Source organism: Tenrec ecaudatus, chromosome X (genome assembly GCF_050624435.1).
Source record: "Tenrec ecaudatus isolate mTenEca1 chromosome X, mTenEca1.hap1, whole genome shotgun sequence".
Taxonomy (NCBI): domain Eukaryota; kingdom Metazoa; phylum Chordata; class Mammalia; order Afrosoricida; family Tenrecidae; genus Tenrec; species Tenrec ecaudatus.
The window spans coordinates 145,604,025-145,629,491 of NC_134548.1; the positions used below are offsets into that span (position 1 = coordinate 145,604,025).

General features: G+C 39.2%; 1 protein-coding gene across 3 annotated transcripts in view; it reads right to left on the reverse strand.

Moving 5' to 3' along the window:
- Positions 1–25,467, reverse strand: part of ENOX2 (ecto-NOX disulfide-thiol exchanger 2) — a 347,998-nt gene that overhangs the window by 180,350 nt on the left and 142,181 nt on the right. For all 3 annotated transcript variants that reach the window (XM_075538972.1, XM_075538971.1, XM_075538973.1), the window contains exon 3: positions 21,429–21,572. The gene's annotated coding sequence lies outside the window, so the exon portion shown is untranslated. The remainder of the gene's footprint in view (positions 1–21,428; positions 21,573–25,467) is intronic.

The following is a 25,467-nucleotide window of genomic DNA, read 5'->3' on the forward strand; positions in this document are numbered from 1 at the left end:
TTTGCCTCCTAATTTTTTCCTCTGTTTCCTTTTACTTTCCTCTTGTCCCACTATTATGCTCAGCCTTCATTTGGGTTTTAGGAATTCCTCTTGGTTACATTGCCCTTGATTACTGTAAGCCCACCAGGCATCCTATGCCCTCCTCACCAGTGATGTTAGATCACTTGTTGTTCCCAGGTCCCTAGGTTTGTTAACACCCACTTCCTTTCCCCCACCTCCCCTCTCCCATGACCTAATGAAAGCATCAGTCCTGTTGCTTTCTCCTTTGGATTGTTTATCTACCTATCTTATCTAGATAGACATGCAGGGAAAATAAGAAGTACAAAAAGAAGATGACGTAACCAAAAAAACAAACAAACACCCAAACCGATAACCTAAAAACCAATGACAAAAAAGCCGATAAATAGTTCCAGGTCTGTTCCAGTTACGTCTGATATGGTGCCAGGCCCTGGGCCCAAAGTCTATTCTTGGTATTCCATGGGGAATTCATTACTTTGGTCCCCTTGCTGCTCTGTTGTATGCTCTTACTTATCATCCCAGGGTAATGGGGTCAGATTGAACACACGTTCTGCACTATGTGTCCAGTTTTGGCTATGTAATTCAACTAAAAAACTAGCACTTGGGGCCTCTTTAGGATTCCTATTGCTGATTAGGGACTGTCAAATTGGTTCCAACACATGACAAAATAATAATAATTTATAAATTATCAAGGGTTCATGAGGGAGGGGGAGGGAGGGGGGAAAATGAGGAGCTGATGTCAGGGGCTTACATGGAGAGCAAATGTTTTGAGAATGATGAGGGTAATGAATGTACAAATGTGCCTGACACAATTGATTTATGTATGGATTGTGATAAGAGTTGTATGAGCCCCCAATAAAATGTTTAATACAAAATGTTGGTTCCAACTCATAGTGAGTGCAGGTACAACAGAATGAAACACGGCTTGGTCCTGCACCTGCCTCACAATTGTTGTTAGGTGCGAGCCCATTGTTGTAGCCACTGTGTTAATCCATCTCTAGGGTCTTCCCTTTTATCACTACCCCACCACTTTACCAAGCATGATGCCCTTCTCCGGGAACTGGTCTCTCTCATAACACATTCCAAGTATATATGATGAAATCTTGCTATCCTTGTCTCCAGGAATTATAGATTTACTTCTTCCCAGACAGTTCTTCTGTCAGTTCATGGTATTTTCAATATTCTTCATCAGTGCCATAATTCAAATGTAGTGGTTCTTCAGTTTCCCTTATTCAATGTCCAACTTTCATATGCATATGAGGAGATTGAGAATACCATTGTTTGAGTGAGAGAAAACTAGTTCTCAAAGTGAAATATTTTCTTTTCAACAGTTTAATGAGATTTTGTCCAGTACATTTATCCAATGCGATGAATTGTTTGATCTCTAAAAGTGCTGCTTCCATGAGTATTGATTGTTGATCCTGGCAAGGTGAAATCCTTGACAACTTCAATCTTTTCTCCATTTATCATCATTTTATCTAATAGTTAAGTTGTGAGGATTTTGTCTTTTTTCATCTGAACATCATTTTATTGGGGGCTCTTACTACTCTTATAACAATGTATGCATCAATTGTATCAAGCATATATTTACATATGCTGACATCATCATTTTCTACACATTTACTTTCTATCTGAGCCCTTGGTATTAGCTCCCTCCTTCCATGTAAACCCTTGATAAATTATAAATTATTATTTTTCATATCTTACACTGGCTGTTGTCTGCCTTCACCCATGTTTCTGTTGATCACCCCCCAGGGGGTTTGGGGGCTGTTTATGTGTCAATCATTGAGATCAGATCCCCCTCCCTCCCTAGTTCCCCTCCCTTTGTTCCCCCCTCCTGGCATTGCTATTCCCATTTCTCTTCCTGAGGGATTTACCTGACCTGGCTTCCATGTGTTGTGATCTCTTATCTGTACCAGTGTGCATTCTCGGGTCTAGCCAGAACTGAAAGTTAGGACGGGAGTTATGACATTGTGTGTGTGTGTGTGTGTGTGTGTGTGGGAGGGGCAGGGGAGGATGAGGAAGCCTCAAAGATGCATCCTGGTTGACTCATCCCTTCCTTGTAACCCTTCTGTGAGGGGATGTCCTATTGTCTATAAATAAAGTGTCTAATCTGACTCCCTTGTTCTCAACAATATGTTTTTTTGTTTTGGGTCTTCTGATGCCTGTTACCTGATTCCGTTGACACCTCATGATCACACAGGTTGGTGCGCTTCTTCCATGTGGGCTTGTTACTTTTCTGCTCAATGGCTGCTTGTTTAACTTCAAACCTTAATACCCCAGGCGCTATATCTTTGGATAGCTTGGCACCATCCACTCTCTTTACCACATCTGCTTATGCAACCATTTTGTCTTCAGTGATTGTGTCAGGATGGTTGAGTATCACAGAATTCCTGGTTATTAGAAAAAAGTGTTCTTGTGTTGAGGCATGGCTTGGGCAGAGGTCCAGAGTCCATCCATATGTATTGCCAAATAAATATATGTACATAAGCCAATACCTCTATTTTTCTGAATATATTTACATAGTACATACCTATGTTTATATCTCTGTCCATAGCTTTGCTTCCTAGATCTTTCCTGTTTCCTTTTACATTCCTCCTGCCCCACCATCACGCTCACCCTTCTTCTGCCTCTTAGTAATTTCTCTCAATTAGACTGCTGCTGCTCCAAATCCCCAGGATCTCTATGTCCTCCTTGTTTTTGATACTAATTCCCTAGTTGTTCCTTTGTCTATGGCATTGTCTGTGCACCTTTTCTTTCTTCCATCTTGTCCTCGCCCCCAATTCCTTTCAGAACTGTTGATGGTCCCATTGCTTTCTCCTTGGGCTTGGTTCCCATGCTTATCTTATATAGGTAGGGAAAACCACAATAATGGAGACAAAACAAAAAAAATGATGGAAGAAAAATAAGGGGGAAAAGCCAAAAAAATGAAAAAGCATAAATAGTTCGGTCCTCTGACTCACCTCCCATCCTGGGGGTTTCCAGGAGTCACTCCTCCTAGCCTGGAGTCTATTTATTTTGGCAGCTCCTCAGGGGTTTTATAACTTTGCTTTCCTCCTGTTGCTGATCTGTTATGTTTCTTTCCTGGCTCGCCCCACTGTGTGTGTGGTGGTGGTGGGGGCACATGTCACACCAGACTTTTTCCTGCTGTGTGTCTCGAGTATTGTTCTTTGTCACAGTATGTTCCATAGACAGGACATTATGCCTCATGCTGTTGTCTGCCCTAAAGTCTTCTCTGTGCCTTAACAGTTCCATGCAAGGACGGTGTTCTCAGGGTTTAGTGTGCCAATAGGGGACCTAGTCCCTCACTTTCTTTTTCCTTCTTGGTTTGTTTCCATGTGGGTGCAGAAGGCTGGTCCCTGTCCCCAACCTGTAAGTGTAGTGGTATAGTGTTGTCCTCTGTTGCACATATTTCTAAGGAGGAGATCAGTTTGATTTTGATTGGGGCCTGCCCGGTAGATCTCTCTGTTCATAAGTTTCTCCATATGAGTTGCAAACCCACACTAAACGCTGCAGTCATTGATCTTCATCAGCAAGTGTTTCAAGTCCTCATTATCAGCAATTAAGGCTGTGTCTTCTGCATATTGAAGATTGTTAATATGATTTTCTCCAATCTTGAGGTTCTGTTTTTCATATAATCCATCTTTGATTAGTGGCTTAGCATATAGATTGATTAAATATAGTCAAATAATTCATAGAGATGTGTTTATCATCTATGAGAGGAAAAACTTCTATTTATTATGTTGTAGTTACCTTGTAAGGAGCCCTGGTAGTGCTCTCATGAAAATATTGGAATGCTAAGACCAAGGTTGGTGATTCAAACTCACTAGATGCTCTGAGAGAGAAAGATAATGCTTTTTGCACCTGTAAAAATATATAGTCTCAGAAAACCTATATAGGTCGCTGTGATTTGTAACTGACTCAATGGCAATGGAAGAGTTACCCTGTGGGCCAGAGTTAGTTCTTACTCATTTCTCAGTTTCTGCTAGAAATGATCGCATTCATGTACCCTTCCATCCAACATCACTCAACCCACATTAGTTATTTAAGAGATGTGTCTTAGATAAACAGATTTGTTTGCAATTATCTACTTCTGAGAATGATTCCAAACTGGATGCTTAAATATGATTAATATTGTCATGACAGTTCCTTTTAAAATTTTATTAGCAAACTGTTGATTTCTTAGAGTTAGTTTAGTTTTACATACCTACATACTAGTAAGGGGAATTTAAGAGATTTTCCACATACCAAGAGAAGTTCCAGCTCCCTTTATAGGCATCAGACAGGAGGACTTTTCCAGATTGCCTTCTGTGTAATCAAATATTTTCAAGTAGTAACTGAACATTCCAATGTGGCCAAGTTGTCTGGGTGTCATACCAGAAGGCAGCTGGGAGCTCAAGGTTGAGAATGACTGGAGTTTTTAGCATACTCACATTCCCTTTAGCCCATGCCAGATTCCGCAGCGGGAAGACAGACCTGCCCATCTATCCTGGTTTCCCCTTAAAGTGAACCTGGGCTCTACATGTCAAATAGATAAAGAACTGTGCTACTAACCACTATCAGTCGGATGACTACATTTTCTGACTTTAACATTTGGAAATCATGGTTTTACATATGCAATTGCACTTTTGGGGACAATGGAGCAGAGTGTGCATCATTGGGACTTCTCTAAATATTTAGAAGATGTATATTTCCAAGCATATAATATTGTCAGAAGACTCTATAAGAGAGAAGTAACACTGTTAAACAGATTTGGGAGAACTGAGACTTTAGCAGAGAGAGGACAGCACCAGGAAGGAATTCTGCACAAAGTAGTTGATAAGACATTTACTTGACTTGCATGTAGAAGAGGGGATAATAATATTCTACTTAAAGACAAAGAATTGGAACTGAAGCTTTTTTAATTTTAATTTCCAGGCTTCTTGACTCTTTAAACCCTAAACGTTCTAGATTATTTGCCTCTATAGACTTTTCTTATATCTATCACTTGTCTTTATCCCTACTCCCATCACCCTAGCCCAGGCCCCCATCATCACTTTTGAACTACTACAAACATTAGAAGGCAACCTATGTCCTTCACTTTGCACCCCAGTGGCTTCTAAGATTTCGGAGGAAGGCAGTTGCATGGTCTATTCTGTACTATCTTGTAGAAGACAGTCTAACTGAAGTACTTTATCCTGGATTGTAAAAGGGGGAAACTGCAGTTAGGGAATCAACTGACCTAAAATTAGATGACCATACTATTATTCAATTCTAGCATTTTATGTGATATCTATTGGTGCATCAAATCCTAAGGACAACTTAACTTCACTGGAGCAAAGCCAAAGCATCAAATATTTCCGATCAAGGCAGAGAACACTTCTAGGTAGTTTGAGTTTCACACGCAATTTTCTAAGTGATTAGTTGTTTGACAAGAGGATAAAAAGGGAATGGTGTTTCCCTCTTTGAAGATAGAGAGAGTGACACTCCATAGAAAAGGGTGACAATCTTAATTAATGGCAAATCCTAGAATGGAAAATCTCTAGTCCTCTCTGCACACACCTAATGCTGGTTAAAAAAAAAACTGTTAGCATAAACTTGGCACAGAATCAAGATGAGCCGAAATCTGGTGGTTACCCTGCTGAGATAATTTAGAATGCATTAATCAATGTTTCCCAGGCTGTTCATCCTAGATCAGAGTAATTATGGAGGAGAATAAAATAGATCCCATTAGAAAATAGCTTGTGTAAAGAACCACCATATTTGATGGTGTGATATTTTAATCAGCATCCGAAAACACTGTGTAGTTATGAATTGTTGCCTGCTCAGACTTTATGCCACATTCTCAGGCAAACTCAGCATTTAGTTTGCATCTCAAAGGGAAAGCCTGATACTGGGTGGCTTGCCACACAACTCTTAACATCTCTCTCTTGCCAGATGAAAACACACTCAGAGAAAGGAGTGCACCTCACATGCAAAGACGTGCTTGATGGTCACATTTGGAATTGATCTTATCTCATTTGAACTGAAATGTTGCCTCCTCCCCATAAAGCCTGAGTGACCAGAGGAGAGCAGATGGCTTTGGTTTTATTTTTAACCTGTCCCTTATTTTCACAATTCTATTAAAATCCCTCCATTCTTCCTCTCAATTATGTAAATATTTGCTATAATTTTCTGGGTCTTCACTATGAGTAATCACGCTTTCTTATCACTCAGAATAATTATAAATAATTATTTGTATAATTATTTGCTTAATGACTGTCTTCTCCATTAGACTACGAGTTTCACAAGGCCAGGGTTGGAGTTGGTTTTATTCACAGCTATAGCCTTAATCTCTGGCATAAATGTCTTCTACTTATTAAGACTAAATAAATATTCATTGAACTAAGCACTATTTATACAGTTTATCACTTGGTCCTCAACCACCACTATCTTGATAATAATAATATTATTATTATTGCTTTATATGTGAGGTTAAATGGAGGCTCAACGAAGTGAAACCATTTCCCAAAGTCAACATCAGTATTCTGAACAAATATGTTATCCTGCCTTCCTCTTTGTTGTTGTTGTTGTGAAATGTTTCACCTTATATAAGTACCTTATCATAGTAGTTGGCATAACATCATTATTTACTAAAAGCTGCTGCTGTTGCTGTTGAATCAAATAGGTAGAGGAAAGTAATTGTAGCGAGATTATGCCACCTGTTGAAACTTCCTCGCCATCTCTGTCACAAATACTACACTCTATTTCTGATCAAAGTTATATTATCAGGATATTAATGTTGGGGGGAAATCAAAACTGTCCCCTGGCCTATGAAAGAGGGAATTTCATCACCAGAAATTTCTATATCACTGGATAATAAACATATAATAGGAAACAGATCAGAGAGAGAACAAATTCAAACTAATCAGTCTCTTATTTGTTGTTCTAAGATACCTACAGGAATCAACGTTTCCACAACCACTTGACTTGCTATATTTTGGTCTAGTGAGCCACCATCCCTTCATTTCTTGATAGAAGACTCCATCACAGATTACTACAAATGTCTGGCATTCTGAACTGTGGCCTATTTCAGTATGGATCGCTGCACAAGTTCATAAACCCAGTTTCATATTCGAATCATCACGGGTGTCGTAAACAATATGGAAGCCTGCGCCTCATCTCCATTCTTATTTGATTGATTTCAGATACTGATTCTAGAAACCCAGGAAACACTGCCAGGGTATGGATCTAACCTCCCCCATTTATTATTTGGACAAATTTCTATATTTATTTCCATATGTATATAATCAGGATAATAATTTTACTTAACTCACAGAAATGTTGTGAAAATCTAGTAAGTTAATATGTGTGAAAGACTAAGAAGTTTCTGGCATATAATATGTGTTCTATAAGTACTAGCTATTATTAATGATAATAATAAAATATTTAATTTTTATTGATTTGATATAATGGTAGAGAAAAGAAGGTATCCTTTGGTATGATGGTAGAGGAAAGACTTGTAAAATTTGCAAGTGATTGACAACATGATGAAGTGGCATCAAAGGTATTCTGGGTTTAAGAGGAATTAAAATAGGATCTTGTTTCTGTAGGGTACAACCACAGAGGCTAAATTAGATGGTATGAGGTTGGGTTTCACTTGGAATTTGTGTTGATTTTTACACTTAGAAATAAAAATCACAACAATGCACATGCACTAAAGTAACTATACCTTACTGTGGGTAATCATTTCCAATTTCCCCTGGTTTTCATATTTATAAATTCTAAGGATAGTGCTTTAACAATCAAAATTCATATTGTTGTTCTTTATTGTTGTTGTTAGGTTCCATTAAGTTGATTCTGACTGATAGCAACACTATGTAAAACAGAATAAAATGCTGCCCAATCTTAGACCAGCATTCTTGTCTTCACAATTGTTGTGATATTTGAACCAATTGTTGCAGCCACTGTCAATCCATCTCATTGAGGGACTTTTTTTTCTTCTATCCCTCTAACAAGAATGCTGTCTTTTTCAGTCTTCTGATAATTTGCCAAAGAACAAGAGTCTTGTCATCTTTGATTCTGAATTGCTTCTGGTTGTACTTCTTCCACAACAGATTTGCTTGTCCTTTTGGCAGTTCAGGATAGTTTTAGCATTCTTATCCAGCACCATACTTCACTTGTATCAATTATTCCGTGGTCTTCTTTATTCATTATCCAATTTTCCCATGTACATGAGGTGATTTAACATACAATGGCTTGGCTCAGGTATACCTTAGTCCTCAAAATGACATATTTGTTCTTAACCACTTTAAAGAGGTGTTGTGCAGTTATCCAATGCAGCATGTCATTTGTTTTCTTAACTGCTGCCTCCATGTGCACTGATTGTGAATCCCAGGAAAATGAAATCCTTGCCAACATCAAGAGGTTCTCCATTTATCATATTTATTTGGTCAAATTGTGAGGATTCGGGTTTTCTTTACATTGAGTTGCAATCCACATTTGATTTTCATAAGTAAGTGCTTCAATTTATCCTCACATAGCAAACACAGTTGTGCCATATGCATATTGCAGATTGTTAATAAGCTTTCCTCCATTCCTGATGCCATATTTTCCTTCATAAAGTCCAACTTCTCCGATTATTGGTTCAAACAGAGATTGAACAAGAATAAGGAAAGGGTATCCATAACCTTGCTATACACCGCTCTTGATTTCAAATTATGCACTAGTCCCTTGTTCTGTTCAAATGCTTGCCTTGTGCTGTATGTACACATAACACTGAAGCACAATGAAGTGCTTTGGAATTTTCACTCTTCTCAATGTTTTCCAGTTTATTATGATCCTATGTTGAAGGAAAATATGGCTCTTTTAGCCATGTCTCTGTAACTTCGGGCTATGGAAATAAATCTCACTCAAAAATTCACTGCTATCATCTGTTCTGATTCCTTGTGACTCTATAAGGTAGAGTAGAAACTTCCTTTGTGGGTTTCTGAGACTGTGGAGATTTGTGAAACTGTAAATCTTTATAGGAGTAGAGAGATTTCCTACAGAGCACTTAGTGGGTTTCAACTGTTGATCTTGTGATTAACAGCCAAACTCACAACCCACTATGCCATCAGGGCTTCTTTTGCGTTTGCTTAATTAAAATCCTTCATCTCACTGCTGTCCTTGATCTGTGTGGGTTCTGACATCCATTGAATGGGGCTACACAGAACCTCAAAAAATAATAATTAAAGGGTTTATTAAGGAAGTAACAATTTGTAATATGAGTAAGAAGTGTTCAGGGCAGTTTATCAGGGCATGTTACAAAGTTTCAGGCCTGCTAATAAATGCCCAAAGGGGTTTACCATGCTGCTATAAGGCTCAACCAGGAGGCCTTCAACTCAATCTACATGGGTCAGCAAACCCAGCTCTCTGAATTAAGTGCCTAGAAGCACCTCATTCCAGTAAGCATTAGCCCGAAGTCATTCCGCTCCACTTCCATAGGTCAGCAAGTCCAATTTCCCAAGTTAAGTGCCCAGAGGCACCCCACTCCACAAGCCAGCCTCCTACACAAAAGGATTCATCTTAACTTGCTTTGTGGGGTAAGAAATCCATCACTGTTGCATGCTCTGGCTCCTGGTTCAGCTTCTGCTCCTCTGGATGGGATAGCTGTCATCTAGATCCAGTAGGATTAGTGCACAGGGATCTAGTTCAGAAGACACACTCTTCCTGGATCTTGCTGGTAATGAGATTGCCCCTTTCTGCTTCTCAAGGGGCTAATTTTTACACAGCAGGGTGCCACTCTAGGCAATCTTGTTAGCAATTACTCACAGGTGAATCCTATCTGTATGACCACACCCAAGCACAGAGGAGTTTGAGACTTTGGGTAAATGATTCACAATAAATATTTCCCCTGAAACTATGTATGTAAATAGGGTGTGTGAAATATTAATAGAGGGGATTGGTCAGTTTTAAGAGAGCTATTTTAGAAGCATCCTGACTTTTCTGCTCCTGGCTTCTTTCCCCCCAATAATTTTATTGGCATATAATTCACATATCATACAATCAAATAGTTCAATCGCATCAAGAAGTGTTGTACAGTCATAACCAAAATCGGTTTTAGGACATTTTCTTCATTCTTGTACTCACTTTTATGAGCCCTTCATTTCCCCCAACATTACCTTCTATACCCTAAGGAACCATTATTTCAGTTACTTGCTCTATAGCTTTACCTATCCTGCATTCCATATACAGGAAAACATTAAAATACTAATTAACAAGAATAACAAAGTAAAACGTATAAAAAACCTCAATAGAAAATAAAGCAGAACATATTAAAAACAAGAAAAAATTTAAATGGAACAAAAGGAAGATCAACTTATAGGGTGCTAAATTTTAACCTAACTTCATCTGCAACAATTTACTTTCCAATGCATTCTTGTTAGCAAGGCTATACACATCTCTGGTTCATGGTCATATGGGATTCACCAAGGACTTAATCTATGTGTATTTCACCTTCCCCTTAAAAAAAAAAAAAAACTGAAACAGCCCTAAAAGCGATCAAAAGGGAGATCGCATGACAAGATATTACATGTTGACCTAAATACACCTGCCACAATTGACTTTACAATATTCTGTCTGATATTAGGGCTTATTCACATCCCTCAGGCAGTTCACCAGAAGCTTAATACATGTGTGGGTCTTGCAAATGGATTTTCAGTTTCCACTGTTATCCATAGTCTTCTGCAAACAAGGTGTTCACAATTTAAGCTCTGGTATCATTCCCTCCTTTAGATTTGGATTTCATTATTTACAATCCTGGGATCACACAGGTTTGTGTGCTTCTTCCATATGACCTTAGTTCAGTGGTTCTCAAACTTCCTAGTGCCACGACCCTTTAATACAGTTACTCATACTGTGGAGACCCTCCAACCATAAAATTATTTTCGTTGCTACTTCATAACTGTAATTTTGCTACTGTTATGAATTGGGTGACCCTGTGAAAGGGTCATTTGACCCACAGGGGTCACGACCCACAGGTTGAGAACTGCTGCCTTAGTTGGCTGCTTGGTTGAAAACAAGCCTTAAAGACCCCAGATGCTATGCTTTTGGATAGCCGGACACCATCTAGTTTCTTCACCACACTGCAATAGAACCCATCTTTTCAGTGATCTCTTCAAGAGGGCAAGCATCAAGCAGGACCATGTCATAAGAACTAATTTTTCTTAGATTGGGGTTCTAATTAAGTGCAAGTCCCAAATCCGTCCATGCATCTATGGTTTATATATGTCTCTGTTTCACCTTAGAGACCTATTATTGTCATTTTATGTTAGTGAATATTGATACCATTGTAATTCCAATGATAACTCATAGCAAGGGTATAACTGCCCCTTAATCTATACCTTGTTAAAATGAAGTTCTTACAAATAGGGTTCATAAAATTAAGCAAAGTCAGCATTGACTCAATGGCAGTGGGTAATATTTTTTCCATTGCTTTTTTTATATTTATCATTTCATTGGGGGATTCTTACAGGTCTTTTCATAATCCATAATTCAATAATGTATTAAGCACACTTGTAAAAATATTGCCATCATCATTTCTAAAACATTTTCTTTCTACTTGAGCCCTTGGTATCAGCTCCTCTCCCCCACCCCCACTACCCCACCCTTACCAATCCTTGATCAATGATATATTATTGATATTTCATATCTCCTTTCACCTACATTTCTATTTTTCATCCATCTCCCTTAGGAGAGAGTTATATATTCAACCTTGTGATCAGTTCCCCCTCCTCCCTCACTCCTCCTCCCTTCATGGTATTGATACTCCCATTACTGTTACTAAGGGGTTTATCTGTCATGGATTCTATATGTTGAGAGTTCTTATCTGTACCAATGTATGTATTCTGGTCTAGCCAGATTTGTAAGGTAGAATTCTGGTCATGGTAGTGGGGGTTGGAGTGAAGCATTAAAAATTGAAGGATAGTTGTATGTTTCATCACCCTGACTGGATCATCTCTTTCTTGTGACCCTTCTGTAAGGGGATGTCCAATTGTCTACAGATGGGCTTTGGGTCTCCATTCCAAAATACCTCATTTACTTAGATATAATTGATTTTTTTTAGATCTTTTGATACCTCATCCTGTCAACACTGCATGATCACACATGCTGGGGTGATTCTTCCATGTGGGCTTTGTTGCTTCTTTGCTAGAATAGCTGTTTGTTTAACTTCAAGCATTTAATTTCCCAGACACTATTTTTTCCCTACATTTGCTATGTACCCATTTTGTCTTAAGCGATTATGTTGGGAAAGTGAGTATAAAAGTGTTGCAGGTTATTAGAACAAAATACTCGTATGTTAGGATGGTATTGGTTAGAGGCCCCAAGTCTGTCTGCTATCTTAATACATATAAACATATGAACATTGTCTTATATCCTTATCATTATAAATTCATATATTTACATATATACATGCCTATACCTATACCTCTATAAATAGCTTTTACCTCTTAGTTCTATCCTCTATTACCTTTCGCTTCCTGCTGTCCCACTATCATTGTTGCCGTCCATTCCATTCTTGGTAATTCCTCTCAGATACATTGTAATTGATCTGATCCTGGCTTAATGCCTTCACTAAGAGCCCATTTTAAGCACGAGTATTGTATATAAGTTCTGTGTGGCCACTGACATGAATAACTGAATACAGCACAGAAGTAGAGTGCTGTAGAAGGAAGGGTTGATGTCAGAATAAAGTAAAAGAGGGATAAAATGGAGTTGCATTCCTTGGGTTGAAGTCAGATTCCTCCTGTCCATTATGTAGCCCGAGGAGGTCAGATGTGATTTGCCTGCTGTTTTTTGAGAGCTACACAAAATCAAATGATTCTTCACAGTCAAAGAAACACAAGTAAACATCTTTCTGGTAATCTCCGTTTCAGTCAAAGTCTATCTGGCGTCAGCAATGGTATCCATCTTGCATGTCCTCTTTTGCACCTGGCTTGAATTTCTGGCAGCTGCCTGTAGATGTACCGCTGCAACCAATTTTGAATGATCTTAAAAAAAATTTTCCTTGTATATTATATTAATGATATTGTTCTATAATTTCCACATTCTATTGGCTCACTTTACTTTGGAATGAACACTCTTCTAGTCAGTTGGTCAAGTAGCTGTTTTCCAAACTTTCATGCATAGATGAGAGAATGCTTACAGTACTTCATTAACTTGTTGAAACATTTCAGTTGGTATCTCATCAATTACTGGAGTCTTTTTTTCCCACAACTCATGTTATTCTTGAAATAAGCAGCAATATCAGGAGTTGTGGGAGTAATATTTTTGTCCCACTTCCCACTTTTCCACGCAAATAAGAGGATTTCTATTTTGTTTGTGAGGTAGGGAGCAGAGAGTACTACAGAAGTTTGGGCCTTACACCACCTTTCCTTATAATTGGCTTAAATGAACTATCTGATTGGAGGAAATAGAAAACAAGTTAAGTGCTCCTTTCTGAAATGATCTCTGTGATCTGGCTCTTAAATCTTTTGCCCCCCCCAGCTTATATCATCCTCTTTGTCTTGGTGTAGTGCTTGTGCATTGGGCTAAGGATCCTATGGTCGGTAGTTTGAGCCAAGAACTCTGTGGGATAAAAACTGCACTTTCTACTCCTGGGAACCCTTACAGTCTCAGAAACCCCCAGGAGATGGCAGCAAGTTTGGTTTGGTTCTAATACAGAGTGAGTGGAGCCTAGCCAGGGCTCAGGCTCTGCCTCATAAGGGGCAGGTCAACAGGCTCACCCAGCTCTCACTGAAGTGTGTGACACAGGTTATGATTCTCAATGATACTGGCAGGGTATCCTGGCACAGATTTAGCGCTGGATATGATAAGACGTCTCATTAAGCCTTAGGTTCAAGCCATATTCTTCAAACTACGATTACCTTTCATGGAACTGATCCCACACTTTATTGCTCACATGACATTTCCCTCCGGCCTTTGTTCTCAGTTTGAATCAGAAAAAGGAGAAAACCAGTGTGATAACTTCATATTCTCAAACCCTAATAAGCTTGAAGAAAAATCCTTAGAGTAGTGTCTAATAGTTCTCAAAACATTTTCCTCATTAAAGAAGCACAGAACTTACTCAAGGTGAAAGGATTAATAATGAACGGTACATCCAAGACTAAAACCACAGTCTTCAGTAAACTACCTGTCTGATATGTCACTTTCTCTTATTCAGGCCAGAGGAGTCTTTACAGGCCCCAAGGACAAGAATGACAGTTGTTTTCATAAGTTTACTAAACTAATAGGAGAGGAAAACCACCTCCTGAAATCTAAGACTCCTCATACTGTGAAATTGAGTTTTAATGAACCTGAAACACATTTAATTTTTTCCAGTCAAATCTTTATCCAACAAGTAAGAAATTGAAAGTGATTTTCTAGACAAAATTATGCAACAAAGTGTAAATCACAGCCAAAATATGTCTATAAGATTGTCTTATATTTGGATGGGAAACAACTGGAGTGGAGACAAAAACTAAATAAAAACCACTGCCTCGTGGTGACCATATACGGGGCTTCTGAGCCTGAAAATCTTCACAGGATCAGATAGCCTTACCTTTTTCCCTTTGAATGGTTAATGATTTTGAACAGCTGACTTTAAGATTTGTCCAATGTTTACATGAGAGCCAGCATGTGCTAGTCCAGGTAGACTGGAGAAACAAATCCATAGAAACTCATATGTGTATAAGGGAGAGTTTGATACAAAGGGTAATTGTACATCGAGAAAACATGTCAGTCCAGTCCAGTCCAAGCCCATAAGTTCAATATTAGTCCATATGTTTGATACCAATCTATAAAATCCTCTTCCAACTAATGAAACACATGAAGGGATGCCACATGCAAGACGATCACAGGCTAGTGGGTATAAAGTCTTTGGATCCAGTAGCATTGTAAGCATCTCAGCACTAGTAGGGGTCTCTACGTGGCTTCTCCGGCATCAGAGGTCTGGTTGCATCAAGGTAGGTCCATGTGGCTTCTCCAGTTCAGGGCACTAGGGTAGTTCCATGTGGCTTGTCAGCTCCAATGTCTCCAGGGAGTGAGCAGAGAGAGAGCGAGGTGTCTCGTGCCTCCAAGGAGGAAATACCGGATTTTCCAGAATGCTCAGGAGAAAGCCATGCTCACATAGAGGTCTTATTGGCTATAAATCACCTGACAGACTAGACTCCACCCCTTCACTCTTAATCTTCTTTAATTGTCAAAAGATTATGTAACTACCACACAGTGCCACCAGGGCTCTGTGGAGTAGAGTGGGGTAGAGTAGAGTAGAGTGGGGTAGAGGGGAGTAGAGTGGGGGCAGAAATTGTTCCCAGTGGGGTGAGCAGGTGTCACAGAATTTTTTCTGTGCTTTTTCTGAACTGCTGGAGCTCCACTCTACAGAAGAAATCACCTTATAAGTGTTTTGTAATCTCAAGCTCCTTTTCTATGTCAAGATCAGAGAGCCCACCTCTGCGTAGCAAAGGTGGCAGATATGGGGCTTCACATACCCATGGATTAGTGGGCTAAAAATCATGCAACACTGTTAGTATGGGGGAAACAGGCCCTTATAGGTTATAGACACATATTCATCAGTAAAATGAGCCAATCACATGCCACACTCCTACCGAGGTGTACATAATTATATTAGCCTAGTATTAACTAATTCTGGTTTTTAATTGTGTGAGTATAAACAAAGCCTTTCTTGGGGCCTTTCATGATTCATAAAGATGATAGTCAGACAAGATTAACGTCATTTCTAAAATACTATGATTCAACACCACTACCAATACCCAGAGCTGGCTCACAGTAACTTCATGTCTACTAACAAAAGGACTTCTTAAGATTTAGGGACAATGAAATAACACAGTCATTCCAAAGGTATTCGAAGGGTTGGGGCACATTAGGAGAGGTTTATTTGTTACTTTTCTAGGCAGATTCTTTTCTACCATCCGTGGTCTCCTCCCTCCATTCCCCCAAACCACGCCATGAAGTTTAAAAAAAAAATCACAATGAATTTCTATAAGACCTGAGAAAGAAAGAAGCTAACTTACTTTTTTGATCCCCTAATGTTAAGAAACGGATTTATTTCTTGAAACTGCAATCTGATAAAAATGTCCAAAGGACTGAAGAAACTGAGTAGCGCTATTAGTCTACTCTTTTTCTTATTTTAGTTCCATCTGAAGGAACAATAGGCTCTTCTTGCCTTTGGCAATATAATAATTCAGCTGCCATGCTCGAAATACCACACACCAAGATATAAAATGGTGGCATTTTCTCTCTTTAAAAACAATCAATGCTTTCATTTGTGGACTTCAAAGTACATGTGAAATAAAAGTCTGAGCCCTGTGACTTTCAGGTATATCAAAGGGCTAGAAGTGTCATAGAAAAGTTTCCTGGTTCACTGCCCTTATTCTAGGTAAGAAAGGAAACAAAAATACCACAAGGCAGATACGTGTTCATCCCATTTTTATACTTCTCTTCCAACTGTGATTAACCAACTTCCCATGATAACCCACTCCAATAGTAGGCATGATCAAACACTGTGCCGGGCTATTTCCTTGTAATAACCTATGCTTGGTAGTGTTGGGACTCTTCACTGGCTTTTACACTGCCAAATTTCATTTTGAATTTAAGAAATTCTAAAGAAAATCTGGCAAACTGAATTAGGAGTCTATGGTAAGTATTAGATATTTTCTGTAAGTCCTTTTAACATAACTTAAAAAAACATTTTGTGGGGGATTTTATATCTCTTATAACAATCCATACAAAGGTTCAGTGTATCAAGTACATTTGTATATATGTTGCCATAATCATTTTCCAAGTATTTTCTTTCTACTTGAGCCCTTGATATCAGCTCATCCCTTCATCATGAACCCTTGGTAATTTATAAATTTATAATCCCCCATGTCTTATACCAACTGCTGTTTCCCTTCACCCACTTTGCTATTGTCCAAATTGATCACAATGATTAACATAACTTTTTATTAACACAATTTTATAAGGGATTCTTTTGCACTTTAGCTCACACCATTTAGCCTCTTTGGATATTTGCATCTCATCTTTAAAATGCAACATGTATGACAGACCCCAAGGAAAAAAAGAGAATCAGCACACCAAAACAAATGATTATTTAGTGATAGGTCTTTCTGGAGAGCTTGAGCTTTCAGGAATCATGCATTATTGCAAATGAAAACTCTTGAAGTTCCCTCGTTCCATATTGGGCTATGAAATGAGGCAAAACTGCTTAGTACTGGGCATCACATATTTATGCACAAACCTAGCTTTCAAACAGAGGCATATGAGAGAAGACAGCAGAAATAAAAGTGATGGTCATAATTATCCCTCAATAAAACTACCACTCCAAGAGAGTTGACACCTTCATTGAATACTCGTGCTCTGAAGTAAATTCTGACTCATAGTGACCTTAAATAGAGTTTTTGAAGCTGTATATCTTTACTGGAGATGATAGTCTTGTCTTAATCCTGATGAATAGCTGTTGGGTTTGAACCAGGGACCTTGCAATGCTTACTGGAAAGTACGGCCAGGGCTTGGACAATGCATAAGGACACCCAAAATGAATCAGTATCATTGATTTATGGCGTTGGTAAAGACTACTGAAAGTACCATGAGTTGTCAAAAGAACAGACAAATCTGAATTGGAAATTCAAGCTCAGATATAAGTAGTACCCTTTCATATCCACATGAGTTCACTACAGTTAAAAAGGCAGTGTCTCAAATGACATATCACATATCAGGACCAGTGTTGGCATACTCCTAAGTAATCAAAAGCAAAACAAAATTAAATCCTCAGAGCAGCTAAGAGATATCTTAAAGTTGATATACTAAATTTCCGTGCACTCTATCCATGGTAGGTGCCACTTAGAATGGATTGAAGTCTTACTTAACAAACTCATCTACCATGCCCATATAACACCCCAACTGGAACAACTGGTTGCTTTTCATTTTTTTTAATTCATAACCAATTAGAAGGAACAAAACAGGGCTGCTACATGAAGGGACACTGAAAGAAACAAGAAATGCTTGCAGACTGCAGAAAGGTGAAAGGACAAATATGTGTTTGTAATAACTAAAAAACCATTAACAGGCTTAGACGATTTAGTGCATAGGTTAAAGGCTTATATTTCTTTGTAGATCATGAAAACAATAGATTATTATAGTTCAGTACAATAACTAATGATTGCAGTTATGCCCCTAAATGAGCAAGAAAATTTCACAATATGTTAAATAACTACCTTAAAAGGCAGATAATTTTTATACATATATATTCATATATATGTATGATTTATATGCCTAATGGTAAACTAAAAATGTGAAACAAGATGATGCTTAAAAGGATGAAGTTAAGATCAGCCAGTGCACAGAGAAGACCACAAGGTCAACCACACTATGGGACATGACGCCCCTCACGGACCCAAAGCCCTACAGGGGACAACACTGGAGACAGTGTGGGAACTGCACACGATCTGATCCCGCCACACCGAGGCAAAACACTAAGGGGGTACAACAGAACAGCACGGGAATGGTAGGTGATGTTCCCAGGGAATGCTGAAGGTGGACTTTGGGGCAAAGGTGTGGTGCCCCTAAAGACTGGACTGGAAAATACTCTTAAAGTCCAACAAATGATCCTTGAACTAACTAAAAGCTTTTCTTTCTTGTGTTTTTTTTGTAATTGGTTTGCTGTTGTTTTGTTATATGTTGTTGCTTGGTTTAGCTCTGTCTTGTTTTTGTGCATATTATTATCTCTGCAGGTCTGTCTAAATAAAATAGGCTGGATGAACAATCTGGAGGAGAAAACAATGGGACCAACAGTTCTGGGGGACATGGGAGAGAAGGAGGGGCAGGGGGTGAAAGGAAGTGGTATTAACAAACTCAGGGACAAGGAAACAATAAGTGATCAAAATTGGTGGTGAGGAGGGCATGGGAGACTTGGTAATGTAACAAAGAAGAATTGCTGAAACCCTGGTGGGGACTGAGCATGATAATGGGGCAAGAGGAAAGTCAAGTGAAACAGAGGAAAGAGCTGGGAGGCAAAGGGCATTTATAGAGGTCTAGATAAAGACATGTACATATGAAAATATATTTATATATGAGGATGGGGAAATAGATCTATGTGCATATATTTATATAGGTTTACTATTAAGGTAACAGAAGGACTTTGGGCCTCCCCTCAAGTACTCCCTCAATACAAGAATACTTTCTTCTATTAAATTGGCATTCTATGATGCTCACCTTCCAGACATGACCGCTGAAGACAAAGCGGGTGAATAAGGAAATGTGAAGAAAGCTGATGGTGCCCATGTATCGAAAGAGATAGTGTCTGGGGTCTTAAAGGTTAAAAGGTAAACAAGCGGCCATTTAGCTGAGAAGCAACATAGCCCACATGGATGAAGCACACCAGCCTGTGTGATCACAAGGTGCAGAAAGGATCCGTTATCAGGTATCAAAGAACAAAAAATCCTATCATTGTGTGCTCACCTCCATGATACGATTGCTGAAGACAAATCAGTGCATAAGGAAATGTGGAGTAGAAAGCTGATGGTGCCTGGCTATCAACAGATATAGCATCTAGGGTCTTAAAGGCTTAAAGGTAAACAAGCGGCCATCTAGCTCAGAAGCAACAAAGGCCACATGGAAGAAGCACACCAGCCTGTGTGATCACTTGGTGTTGAAGGGATGAAAATCTTATCATAGTGAATGAGGGGCTAAGTGCGGAGTGGAGACACAATGCCCATCTGTTGGCCACTGGAGATCCCCTTGTCTCCTCAGGGAGGAAACAAGCCAGTCAGGGTGCAATGTAGCAACGATGAAATATACAACTTTCCTCTAGTTCCTAAATGCTTCCTCTCCCACCCACTATCATGATCGGAATTCTCCCTTGCAAGTCTGGCTAGACCAGAGGATGTACACTGGTACAGATAGGAACTGGAAACACAGGGAATCCAGGGCGATGATCCCTTCTGGACCAGTGGTGTGAGTAGCAATACTGGGAGCGTAGAGGGAGGGTGGAAGAGATTACAAAGATCTATGTGTGACCTCCTCCCTAGGGAATGGACAACAGAAAAGTGGGTGAAGGGAGACATTGGACAGGGAAAGATATGACAAAATAATAATTTATAAATTATCAAGGGTTCATGAGGGAGGGCGGAGCAGGGAGGGATGGGTAAAAAAAGAGGTGCTGATACCAGGGGCTGAAGTGAGGAGCAAATATTTTGAGAATGAAGAGGACAATGAATGTACAAATGTGCTTCACACAATTGATGTATGCATGGATTGTGATAAGAGTTGTATGAGCCCCTAATAAAACAATAGAGGGGACTGTTCTCAAGTAGATTCCAACTCATGGTAACGCCATGTGTTTTCGGGTAGAAGTCTCCATATGGTTTTCAATGGCATGACCCTTTGGAAGTAAATAGCTAGGCCTTTCTTCTGAGGTGCCTTTGGGTGAATTGGAGCTTCCAATATTTCAATAGCTGAGTGCTTAACCAGAACTTGTGCCCCCAGGGTCTCCTAAATAATAATGATCATGATAATAATACTCATTGTCAGCAAGTCTGTTCTGATTCCCTTCACTCCCAACCATCAAATCAATTCCAACTCATAGCTATCCTTATATATAGGACAGAATCTAACTGCTCCAAGGGTTTCTGAGACAATAAATCATTATAGGAGCAGAAGAGCTCCAGTAATCAGCTAAAATCTGGTTCTCCTAGTTTTTCCTCAATCCTTTTTAGAGAGATTCGATATGAGATTAGGGTAATGGGACACAGGGGGGTGGGGAAGGGGTCGAGTTGCAGAGAGGCTAAAATGTCACTTGTCAGAGAGGATTTAGAAAAAAATCTGTTCACCAGCTATTCTGAGAGACCTATCAGTGCATAAAACACACTTAGGAATTGTTTATAATGGGGGAAACACGGGCAGGGATTTGAGAGAAGCAAATATATATATATATATATATATATATATGGCTATTTTCAGTAAAATAAATGCTACATGTAGACACGAAAAGAAATGTATAGTGGAATCATTCACTCGTGCAATTCATTTTGTCTGAAACTATGCCACTTCCCACATCCCCTTGTCTCAAGTTTACCCATTTTTCAAAGTGTAGCTATTTCCACTTTTCCCATGAAGCTTTCATGGTCCCCAAATCTGAATTAAATTGTTTCTCATATACATATGCTCCTATGCATCTTCACGATATCACTGATACAACTCTGTCTCGACACTGAGGTAATTCCCGTATATACTTATGAATTAGAACTGACTTGACAGCCCAAAATAGCAACACAACACATTCCTTGAAGGCAAGGACAATTTTTTCATGTCTGTAGTTCCTACAAATCCTAGCAGAGTCAGCAGCACACACTAGATTATGGAAAAATGTTAGCTCAATAACACTGACTTGAAGAGTGCCTCACAACCTCACTTACCTGAAGGAGCATTTGTTCTCTTTCTTTTCTTGCTTGATTCCCCTCCATTTTCAATGAGGCTGTCTGTGACCAGAGGGCCACTGGCACTACCAAACTGCAAGGGTTCGTTGTTGCTAGCAGGGTCAAAGGGAAGCTGGTTCAATCCTAAGGAAGAAAAAGAAAGCCAAAATCTAGACTCTGTAAGGACTTGGGTCATCACTAATTTTATTTTATTATTAAATCTAAAAAGTCTAAGAGTAACAAGTTAATTTTTAAAGCCTCTCTTCTGCCCTCTGTCATCTTCACAGGTCTTTTTTTGGACAAATACATTACTTAAATATAAGTTATAATAAGGCAGTGCCTCTTTCATTTGTAAAATCCCTATTTCTGTGGGAACTTCAAAGTTATCAGCTGTTTGCTACTGCCTCCCTGAAGCGCTAACAAATCACTGCCATTGAGTCAACTCCAACTCATAGCAACCCTGTGTTTCTGAGAATGGAACTCTTCATGGGAGGAAACCTCATGTTTCCCCATGCCCACAGGCTGGTGATGTTGAACTGCTGACCTTGAAGCTAGCAACCCAATGTGTAACCAGTACACCACCATGGCTCCTCTTTAAACGTGGCTAGGCTTGGACTTATTCTTCCTTCACATCAACATATCTGCATCAACACAACAAACATGAACTATGGAAGTATGTTAGGGGGCAATTTAAAGAACACATGCCAGGCTTTTTCAAAGTTGGTTGTGCTGATGCAAATATAATCATGAAGCTATCCTGGTTATCAAAATCACTTCCAATAATATAGTCTTCACAAAAAGAAGGTCACTGAAACGTAGGGAAAAAATGGGGCTTGGATGTGGGAGTAAACCAAACAACAAAGGTAGCAAAATAATAAGGAGGGCTATTGAGTAGTTGGGGTCATGATGCGGGAGTTATGGTCCAGGTTTGGATGGTGTTAATCCCCGCCCCTTGAAATGTTGTCAGAAGTATGATCACTTCACTAGTCACTGCAGCCCCATGTAAAATGGAACAGAGCATTCTTGACTCTCTAAACCAGCGGTTCTCAACCTTTGGGTCGCAAAACCTTTGGGGAGGTCAAACGACCCTTTCACAGGGGTCATCTGATTCATAACAGTAGCAAAAATATAGTTATGAAGTACAACGAAAATAATTTAACGGTTGGGTCACCACAACATGAGGAACTAGATTAAAGGGTTGCGGCCTTAGGAAGGTTGAGAACCACTGCTCTAAGTCATACATGATTCAGTCAGGGATGAGCAGAGAATTTCTTTCTTTTCAACTAAAACTTCATGAAATGTGGAATCAAAATCTGGTTAAAGCCCAAAGATAGGACATCTCTCCTAAGCCTTTTATCCACTGGTCTAATCCTATCAAAAAGGGAATCAGATTGGTCTGCCAAGGCTCACTTTTTAACCCTCCATTTTGTTAAGGTCCTTAGCTTGACACTTATGGAGCTAATGTTGTAAAATGTCAATAAAGAGCTTAGAAACCAGTCACTAAAGTTCAGTCAAGTTCCAGTCAAGTGAATGTCAAGCTTCTAACAAATGATGTAACATTATTGTTTTTAATGAAAATGCATCCTGATGCTAATATTTTCAGCCCACATAGCAACTATTGCTTTTTCAGTTCTCAGAGTTTCATTGGAACACCTCCATTAAGTGTCTTTTTGAATTTGTCAAAGATTCCTCCTTTACATCATCTGAGTAACTAAGCACAAGAATGAAAACTTCTATCTTAAGTAAGCCATTCACTGTATCACATATAGGTCCTAGTAAACACTTACCAGGGCTCAAATGGAAGAAATAAACACTGATTTCTATGAAACAGAAAATGATGAAAACATGAACAAGACTACATTCAAAGACGACAGATTTCCATATATTTTATAAAATGTTTCTTAAACCTGAGGCATTCCAGGATCATACGCACCTAGTCTACTCTGCCAAAACTTTTCTCATTTTAGAGTTTCACATTGAGCACAAGTTGCACAGAAGATAGAATGGTATAGTGGGGAAAAGTATATAGTGGGGGAAAGTATAGAATGGTATAGTGGGGGAAAGTAATACTGAATCCAACAATTCAGTATTCAAATTATGGCTTGTTCCCTTACAAGTCAGGTGGTTGTTGCTAGGTGCAGTCTAGGTTTTGGTAAATCATGTAATCACTCTCAGTCTTAGTTTCAAAATGTTTTAAAGGGGAATGATAATCCTCCATAAGATTGTTGAAAAGATCAAGCCCACATGGAAGAACACAGCAGCCTGTGTGATCACGTGGTTCCGAAGGGATCAGTTCTCAGGCATCAAAGAACAAAAATCATATCATTGGGTGCACACCTCCATGATATAATCGCAGAGGACAAACGGGTGCATAAGCAAATGTGGCGAATAAAGCTGATGGTGCCCGGCTATCAAAAGAGATAGTGTCTGGGGTCTTAAAGGCTTGAAGGTGAACAAGCAGCCATCTAGCTCAGAAGGAACTAAGCCCACATGGAAAAAGCACACCAGCCTGTGCGATCACAAGGTGTCGAAGGGATCAGGTATGGTATGATATGGTATGATCTTACCATAGTGAATGAAGGTGGAAATACAGAGTGGAGACCCAAAACCCATTTGTCGGCCACTGGAGATCCCCTCACAGAGGGATCTAGAGGAGATGAGTCAGTCAGGGTGCTTTCCTCCACTTCCTAAATGCATCCTCCTCCCACCCACTACCATGATCCGAATTCTACCTTGCATGTCTGGATAGAGCAGAGCTTGTACACTGGTGCAGATAGGAGCTGGAGGCGCAGGGAATCCAGGGTGTATAATACCTTTAGGACCAGGGCTGTGAAGGGTGATCATGGGAGGGTAGAGGGTGGTGGGTTGGAAAGAGGGAAACGATTACAAGGATCTACATGTGACCTCCTTCATGGGGGACAGACAACAGAAAAGGGAGTGAAGGGAGACGCCGGATAGGGCAAGATATGACAAAATAATAATTTATAAATTATCAAGGGCTCATGAGGGAGGGGAGAGTGGGGAGGGATGGGAAAAAAGAGGAGTTGATGCAAAGGGCTTAAGTGGAGAGCAAAAGCTTTGAAAATGATTAGGGCAAAGCATGTACGGATGTGCTTTATACAATTGATGTATGTATGGATTGTGATAAGAGTTGTATGAGTCCCTAATAAAATGTTAAAAAAGATTGTTGAAAAGATATATAGATATAAATGTAAAATGATATAATTTAAAGTAGTCTATTATTTTAAGTGAATTAAAACAGACTTCTGTAAAAACCCGGAAGTTTCTTAAAGGATGACACTTTCTCTCTCACTCTGCTTTTTTTCAAAACTCAGTGTTTGGTGCCTATCCCTTTTACTGGCAGAATGAATAAATTGACATTCAATGGGGTATGGGTTGGTAATTAATTTTATTAGTCCATGTAATAAGAATATGGACTTGACAGGTAATAATCAAGAATGTCAGAAATTTAAAAAATAGGTTGCTGATTATATCAACATTACTTTAAATAATTAGATTTTAAATGCATTGCCATCATTTGAGTACTATGCTGCAGATTGGTAAAAGCTTGATTAAAAGAAATGCTCAGAGATTAGGAAGTTCTGATTAACCGTCTTTTTTATTTTGTCTTGCATGGATAATTTTTCAGAATAATGTATTAGTACACTCCCCTGCCTTATTAAACAGAAGACTGGGGATCTTACAGCGCTTCAGAGCCTGATCTATAAAAGGAAAATAGCAGTACGAAGACTAACTCAGGGAACTGTTCAAATGATGAAATAAGATCACATATGTAGAACAACCTGCATCATATCTGCCACACGAAACAGTCAGAAAGTATTGCTGCGGGGGTTCCATGGGATTATTCCAAACCAAACATGTTCAAACATCCCTCTATGGTCAGTAGATGGCTGCAGATATGTTCTCATAAATATACTTGTCTTCATCTCATTAGTGTGTCTTCATAAAAGGATCCAAGAAAAATAGTGAGTGGCTTTCGAGGCGATCTACTGGACCAGTTAAATTCAAGGAAGAGTGG